The sequence below is a fragment of the Phoca vitulina genome, unplaced genomic scaffold, assembly GCF_004348235.1.
Source record: "Phoca vitulina isolate PV1807 unplaced genomic scaffold, GSC_HSeal_1.0 scaffold14, whole genome shotgun sequence".
Taxonomy (NCBI): Eukaryota; Metazoa; Chordata; class Mammalia; order Carnivora; family Phocidae; genus Phoca; species Phoca vitulina.
The window spans coordinates 15,026,475-15,034,749 of NW_022589717.1; the positions used below are offsets into that span (position 1 = coordinate 15,026,475).

General features: G+C 34.9%; 1 pseudogene; it reads right to left on the reverse strand.

The window, feature by feature from the left end:
- Nucleotides 1-1,665: 1,665 nt before the first annotated feature.
- On the reverse strand, nucleotides 1,666-2,847 carry LOC116637353 (annotated as a pseudogene).
- Between the last annotated feature and the right edge of the window lie 5,428 nt (nucleotides 2,848-8,275).

An 8,275-nucleotide genomic window follows, 5' to 3' on the forward strand; every position in this document is an offset into this window, starting at 1 on the left:
GCTAGGGGCGCCTGGGTGGCTCAGTCGTTAAGCGTCTGCCTTCAGCTCAGGTCATGACCCCAGGGTCCTGGGATCAAGCCCCACATCGGGCTCCCTGCTCAGCGGGAAGCCTGCTTCTCCCTCTCCCACTCCCCCTGCTTGTGTTCCCTCTCTCGTTGTGTCTCTCTCTGTCAAATAAATAAAAAATCTTTAAAAAAAAAAAAGATAAGGTCATGCTAGATTTGGGTGGGCCTAATTTAATGGCTGATGACCTTTTACGAGAAAGGAAATTTGACACAGACACAGAGGTAAGACAGCCATGTGAAGACAGAAGTTGAGAATGGAGTTATGCTGCCACAAACCAAAAAACAATGAGAAGGTCAGAAACCACGAAAAGCTAAAAGAGACAACGAAGGATTCTTCCCTAAAAGCTTCCAAGGGAGCATGGCCCTGCTGACCCTTGATTATGGACTTCTTGACTCTTGATTATGGTCCCCAGAATTGTGAGAGAATAAATGTCTGTTGTTTTAAACCACTCAGTTTGTGAAACTTTGTTATATAATAGCCCTAGAAAACTAACACAGTAAATCATAGCAAGATCAAAGATGTGGCCATACCAGAGATATTTAGTCACGGAGACAGGAAGTGATGGCTGGAGTGCTCAGGACTGAGCGTTTATCCATGGCAGTGAGTGGTGGAGGGGGTGTGAAGATCATTGAATAAGAGAACTTCAAGAAACCGAAATGCCAGGGAATTGCAAGGATTATCTTTGTGGATCTTAAAATCATCAAGAATTATGACAGTAGTAATATTAGAGAGAATGATAAGAATGTAGAAGTCAAAATATTACACTAATACTGGGAACTGATTTCAGGGCTTTAGATGACAGCAAAAAAGAGGGGAATGGATAGAATACTCTGAAGACATAAGATTTAAAGCTGATGTTATTTTGTATGTTTAAAAATTTCATTCAGTTGGTAGCATGCTATATGTATTCTTCAAATCGAATTTTTATGTAGCCTTATATTTGACATTTCTCCATATAAATACATGTCCACCAACTTTTGCTATGTAATATTCCATTCTATAGCTATGCAAAATTTGTTTATCAATTCCTCTGTTAATAGATGTTTAAGTTTTTTCTAGTTCTTAATATTAAAAGCAAAACTTTCTTCCATTGTTTTTTGTTTTTATCCTATTGTATCTATAATTTTGTCCCCATTGTTTTTATTTATTTATTTATTTTGAGAGAAAAAGGAAAAGCGTTAGTTAAAATCTTTACAATAAAATAATTGTGATTATAAATCTCTTTAATTAAATATGTACACATGACATAGTATTCTAAAAAAGAATGGAAATGAATAGTTTTTCAAGCAAATCTAATGCACAAATATACCATTTTTTAGAGGATGTCAGTTTAACATTCTTAAACAGCTGTGTGAGACAATGGCTCTGCTTTGTGTAAAACATGATAAGCAAAATTAAGAAAAACTCTACAAAATTCTCTAGTTCCCCAAGGAAATTACTAAAAAAGGAAATAGTAAAAGAAAAAAAAAGGTGTACACTTGAGCTTGATTGTATACAGAGGCTAGAATGACCAGCTCTACTGTAACCCCCATATCTGGTAATAAGTCCTTGGGTATCTTTAGTTTGAAGTTAATAGTTGAAGTCCTAGCAATTGTGTTTTTATGCAGGTACATGGCCAATAAGGTAGATGTTGTTATAAAAATGCCCTACAAAATCTTTACTAATGTTTTGAGCAGCATGACAGGTATTTAGAATAAATTCTCTTTTTGACATTTTGTTCTTCAGGTGAGGGCTAGTGAGGTCAATAGAAAGTAGAATCAGAGAGTAGCACTGAGGGGGCTCCTGGGTGGCTTGGCCAGTTGAGTGTCCACTCTTGATTTCAGCTCAGGTCACGATCTCAGGGTCATGAGATTGAGTCCCACATCAAGCTCCCCGCCCAGCGGGAAGTCTGCTTGAGATTCTCTTTTTCCATCTCTTTCTGCTCCTCCCCCCACTCTCTCTCTTTAAAATAAATAAACTTAAGAAAAAAATGAGTAGCCCAGTAGATAGACTGCATCAAGACTAAGGCCAAGTTCTTGAATTAAATCAGGGTTACAAGCACAGAACCTATGTGAGAACTTTGTTAGGAGAGTTTCGAGAACTCCCCACACACTCCCCAGGGGCATAGACATGATGAAAAGATTCTCTCCGTGGATTGGGCAAGAATTGATTTCTAAAGTTATGCAACGTTACAAGGTCATCCAAGACATCTCTCCTTTCAGCAAGATAGAGTCTCAGTTTTGTTTTTTGTTTGTTTGTTTTTTTCCCCAACTCAGTGTTCTTGTATAGAAGATAAACTTTGGTGAATCATCTAAAATACCCTTGGACATAAAGTAGCTTACTCCGTCCTCTGGGTTAGCAGTGAAGGTGAGGTTGCCTTCATCCAGCTGCATATACAATTTTCTGAAAGAAAATCCTAGAGGTGGGTTCTTATATATGGAACAGTGACCTCAAGTGGATTTACACAACGCTTGCCAGGGAAGTTCATCTTTTGCAAGGTCCTGCCAAACACATGAAGTTAAGCAGAGGTCAGTTGCATTCAGGTAAGACAAGATGGTAAAGCTTAGCTTGAGGGGGCAACATTTCCAAATTAATGAATCCTTCCTGTTCTTTAGATTTCTGTGTCTTCAAAAGGTGATATATATCAATGCCTCCTTGGACTTTTTTACTATGACTGCTGTTAGAAGTGTTGCTGGCAGCCATCCTCCTGCTCTGTTCTCTGCTGAGGTAGCTTTGCTTACTGTTGCCTTCCTCCTGTCGCTGCTGGTTTCTGGACACTCTCTACAGCCCCTGAACCATCTGCAAGCCCTTAGAAACTGGCTCATGTGACTGTGGAGGTCAGTCAGGCAAGTGTGGAATCTGTAGGGCAGGTTGTCAGAAAGGGCAGGCTGGAACTCTCTGAAATGGGCTGAAATTGCTGTTGGCAAACCAAAATTTCTTCTTTTGAGAATCTGCATTATTTTCAAATTGTGTCTCCTGCCTTTCTTTGTTGATCTATCCTTCTCAAATTTTTTCCTCTTTTATTAGCCTCTAAGAAAAACTGGCTTTATAAAAAATATTCTTTGTTTTTTCTTTGTTTTTTAGAAATAATAACAGATTTTTTTTATAGTGTAGATTTTGTACATTTCTAGATTTTGTGGGAGCACTATTATTGATATTATTTCACTATTTGAGTTAAACGCTTATGTCATTTTTCTGAATTTTCTCCATTTTTAAAGAAATTCACTTAAGAGTGTAAATTTCTGTGGTTTTTGCTACATTTCACAAATATTTATAAAAATATATCTTTTCCATTCAGTTATTGATATTTTGTAATTTTCAGTGAGTTACTCTTTGAATTTAATTTTAACTCATAATATGGAGAATGTTACATAAATTTTCAATTGTATGTTTTGTTTTGTTTCTTACATGCCCCTTCTTTCTTCTGAGCTTTATGTCTTCTTTGTTGAAATTCATCTATTAATTCTTTCAACAGTGTTAAAGCCTCTCATTTTTTTGTATGCAAATATTTTTATTTTCTAGTCAATCCTGAATTACAGATATTCAAGTAGAATTATACAATGTCTGCCTGATGAATTATTTTTTTGTCATGAATGACTCCCTTTATCTGTATAAAAGCATATTAATTATATATTAAGATTGCTATATGCCAGGACCTGGCAGATCCTCTCCCATTTCTTGAATTTTAAACTTTCTTAGTCATTATATTTTAGGTATGATTCTTTTAAATAAAATGTGTTACTCTATCAAATCTAACATTCTCTGTATTTAAAGAGGCAAATTTATATTTGGACTTATTTCAATCACTTTGTTTTGTATATCTACTCATCATGTTTTATTTGTTCTTTTTATTCCATTTTTGACTTCTTTAAAATTGATAGAAATTTTTATATTTTCTTTCCCCATTATAATTTCAGTTGTTATATATATTCCAAATTTTGTGTACTTGTACCTAACATTTTTTTACCTCTTTATAGAAATAGATCACTCTTAATTGTACAACTCTAGGGATTTTCACAAAGTGTCCATTTAACCAGCCTCCAGTTTAAGAAACCAAAGATTACAAACATTCCAGAAATACTTCGTGCTCGCTGCCAGTCACTATCACCAGCTGCTTACTTTCTGTGTGGCACGTGGAGCTATTTCCTTAGAGCCATCTCCTAGTTTGCAAATTATCTGTTTAGCTCCAACTAATCCCTTTAGTCTTTCCATTGAGTTTCCATTCAGTTATTATACGCATACTACTTACAAGTTCTATTTTATTTTTCCAAATTTGTTCTTTTCTTCCTTTATTAGCTCCTCAAAAGTTTTAAGTGTATATATTTAATGGTTTCCTTATTATTCTGTGATTTTAGCTTTTAAGGTCAATTTCTATTTCTTGCATCTACTAATACCCTCATGGAGGCTCACTTGTCATGTTTTATAATTGCATTTTATGAATTAATTTTCATCAAACATATATGATTATATTTTTTCAGTTTCCTTGTTTCTGACAAGGTTATATAGATATCAATATTCTAGGAAAAATTGTAGGTGAAGATTATAAATTTGAAAACTAGGTTTAGATGTGTTTACTCCAAGGCTTTGATTTTTCCCAACTGCCTTTATACCTTTATACTCAAGACTCTAGGCAAAACAGAAATTTTGTGGCCACCTCTTTGTTTGTGTGTAGAGTTTTTCCAGTTCACTTTTAATGGATGGAACGTATCTATGAAAGGATTTTTCAAGCAGTATTTTACACAGAATTAGAAAGTGGAGTTTAACCACCTCAGCAGCCTGGGGCCATCTTTCTTGTCTTCCTGTGTAGATTAAAAGGCTAGGCTTCAGCCTTGAAAGCCTAAATATAGGGCTAAAATCACTACAGATTATAGGGCCATCAACTCACAGCATATTAATTTTTATTATTCTTTCTACTCCTTAAGTTTTTCATTTCTTTGTGTTTGACTAGATTATTATATTTAGAGTGTTATTTTACCTATGACCTCATGTTTGTAGCAGAAAGGAAACTATGGGAGTCAGCTCAGGTCATCATGTTTTTAATAAAAGAAAGGAGTGTAAACACTCAACTAACTTTTCCTATTAAAGACAATAAGCAGCTGGGCTCATCGGCATCTCCTTTACTCTGCTTCATCCTCAAGACCCCTCTTCTCTTTTCCACATTTCTTAGTAGGCTCTGTTGTTTCTCCCCAAACAACCAGGACCTAATCCCATCACTCATATGCGGCACTTCTTCCATATCATTCAATTTTCTCCAAACACCAAAATCCTTTCCTGAGCTTTAATTGGGTCAAATGTAATTCCTAGAAATAATTTCTCTAATTGTAGGTTTAGGAAAATCAATTTACAACTCTGTTTTTAAAAATTATTTTTTAAATGTTGATTTTCAATAGCCTGTTGTAGAAGAGAAAACAAAACAAAACAAAACAAAACAAAACCTAACATGCTCTAAAAGATTTATAACTCCAAGATAAGAAAGGACTTGGACAATCAAACACACACAACTGTAAGGAGACATAAAACTATCATGAAAACCATGGCTTTGCCACAATTCTTGATTAACTGGAACAGCACTTTGTTATTTATCTTAGACCATATTTAAAGCCATTAGTCAACAGACTGAAATCATTCCAATACCTATCTCAGATTTTCATTTTTATTTCCTTTTGCTTGTATATTCTCTAGAGTCAAATAGTTTTCCTATCTGATTTCTTCAAGCTATTTGTTTTTATGTTTCAAAACAGACTACACTGATTAAAAGTTTGGCTTTTTGTTGCACAACATTGTGAATGTACTAAATGCCAACGAATTGTTCCCTTTACAGGTTAATTTTATGTTATGTGAATTTTACCACAATAAAAAAAAGAGTGGGATTTTTCTCACTGCCTACATTGATAGAGCAGAAGCAATTACTTTCTACCTGTACACTGAATTCACTCCTGACTTAGTCAGTCCTTGCTTAAGTTCATACATGAATATATGACATCTGAGAGATTTTGTCTGGCATCCCCTAATTTTCGCACCCAGTTTCCCATTAATATGTACATTCTGTTGAGTCGGAAGAGATTGCCTTCTTTATGCTTGCTCTTTCTACCAGCTTAACTCCTACTCACTTTTCAGTCTGCTACAACCTGGTTTTCACCTGTGTAATTCCAGGAATAGCTCTAATGACAGTTTCCCTGCTTGACAAATACCTTAAGCTTTCTCAGTATTAAAAGTGGAGATAAAGAACTTCCTCTTGAAAATCTCTTATAATGTGTATATAGACATGTATATGCATGTATACATTAAATATATATGTAATTTGTTAATGTCTTTGTCTGATTCTCATCCCAACTTTCACATTCCTTAGTATAGTTTGCCGATTCTAACGTTCCTATCTCACTTTTCTTATTTGTATTTATTTATTTATTTATTTTAGGAAGAGAGAGAGAGAGAGAGAGAGCACACAAGCGTGGGGGGGTGGGGCAGAGGGGAAGGAGAGGGAAGAGGAAAGAATCTCAAGCAGACTCCAGGTGCATGGAGCCCTGTGTGGGGCTGATCTCATGACCCTGAGATCATGACCTGAGCTGAAACCAAGAGTCGGACGCCCAACTGACTGAGCCACCTAGGCGCCCCCTATCTATGTTTTTGATGTGAAAATTTCACATTACTTAGTTAACAGACCTCTTACAGTTTTATATACATCCTTTTTACAGTTTCAGTTCACACAAAACTTTTAGGGACATCTGCAGTTCTACTAAATCTCAAACTAATGCAATAAATTATGTGCAATCTCTACCGCTACCAACAAACTGCTGAATGCCTCTAGATTAAATCATTTTATTTTGAAGCCCACCAATTACATCTTTTCCAGTCTCAACTGTGCTCTCAGTTATTCCTTTCAATGTCTTCGACCAACTGTCTCTCTTATTCTCCAGAGCAAACATTCTAAACCTCTGAATGCCCTCTTTAAGAAAATTCACTTAATATAAATTCCATGAAAAAAAGACCATATTAGCTATTCCACAAATATATTGACTGAATGAATTAATGAATGAAATCCATATTTTGCTTACATATTTGGCATTTATATTTTTATTCAGTATATCAAAATGTTGTCTTCCTTACATTTCTAAGATAATGTTAGAACGAAACATACATATTTGTTCAATGACTTGTGCACGCAGTAGGTAAATTTTGTGTTACAAAACAGTCTGTTCATTTTTACTTGCTTCCGTCAGTAATCCTTAACCAAGAGGGAGCCTAATTACTACTGACTATCAGTAATAGTCTTGATTGTATAAAAGCTCTCTCTAGATCAATGTCAATGTTTTTTACTCTAACATGACTTTGTAAAAGGGAAATCATTGCTATCAAACTGAGAGTTAAGGAAGGAAGAAATGCTGTAATCAGTTATGGGCATTAAATTAAATAGTGAGTAATGATACTGTTCATTTGAAAAGAAATAATTTGCACCTGCATATTTTCATTTGGCTGTATGATAATATCTTTTTAAAATTATGCAATGATTGCAGGGCGCCTGGGTGGCTCAGTTGTTAAGTGTCTGCTTCAGCTCAGGTCATGGTCCCAGGGTTCTGGGATCGAGCCCCGCATCGGTCTCCCTGTTGGGCGGGAAGGCTGCTTCTCCCTCTCCCACTTCCCCTGCTTGTGTTCCCTCTCTCGCTGTGTCTCTCTCTGTCAAATAAATAAATCTTTAAAAAAAAAATTATGCAATGATTGTAACATTTACTATATTAATAAAATATCCCAATTTTGTAATTATAAAAGAATATAAGAGCTTTGTTAATTCAGCTACAATTAAAACCACATATTTTATACAATGTCATAATTTAGAAGATTTTCCCAACTTCTGACCTACACCATGTGATAATCAAGATAATGAAATTATAGTTCTTTCAGTCTTTTTCACATGATTTTAAATTGATATCAGTTTGTTTTGCTCTATCATTTTTATTGCAAAAGTTTACCTTTATCATCAACTTATTTTGTCATTTTTCCACTTCTTAACCATTATTGGAACATAGTACGTTCTTTATTGTATTAGAATAATTGTCATTTTATTCAATCTCCCCCTTCTGCTAATTTTATGCTGTTTGTAAACTGATTCAAATAATCTGACTTTCAAGCCATTCTATTTCTCTACTACTTTTCTGAATAAATTATTTGGACCTTCATTTTCTTCTTCTCCTAGGCCACTGAAATTAATTAAAAGAAAAGCAGACAGGCTTTT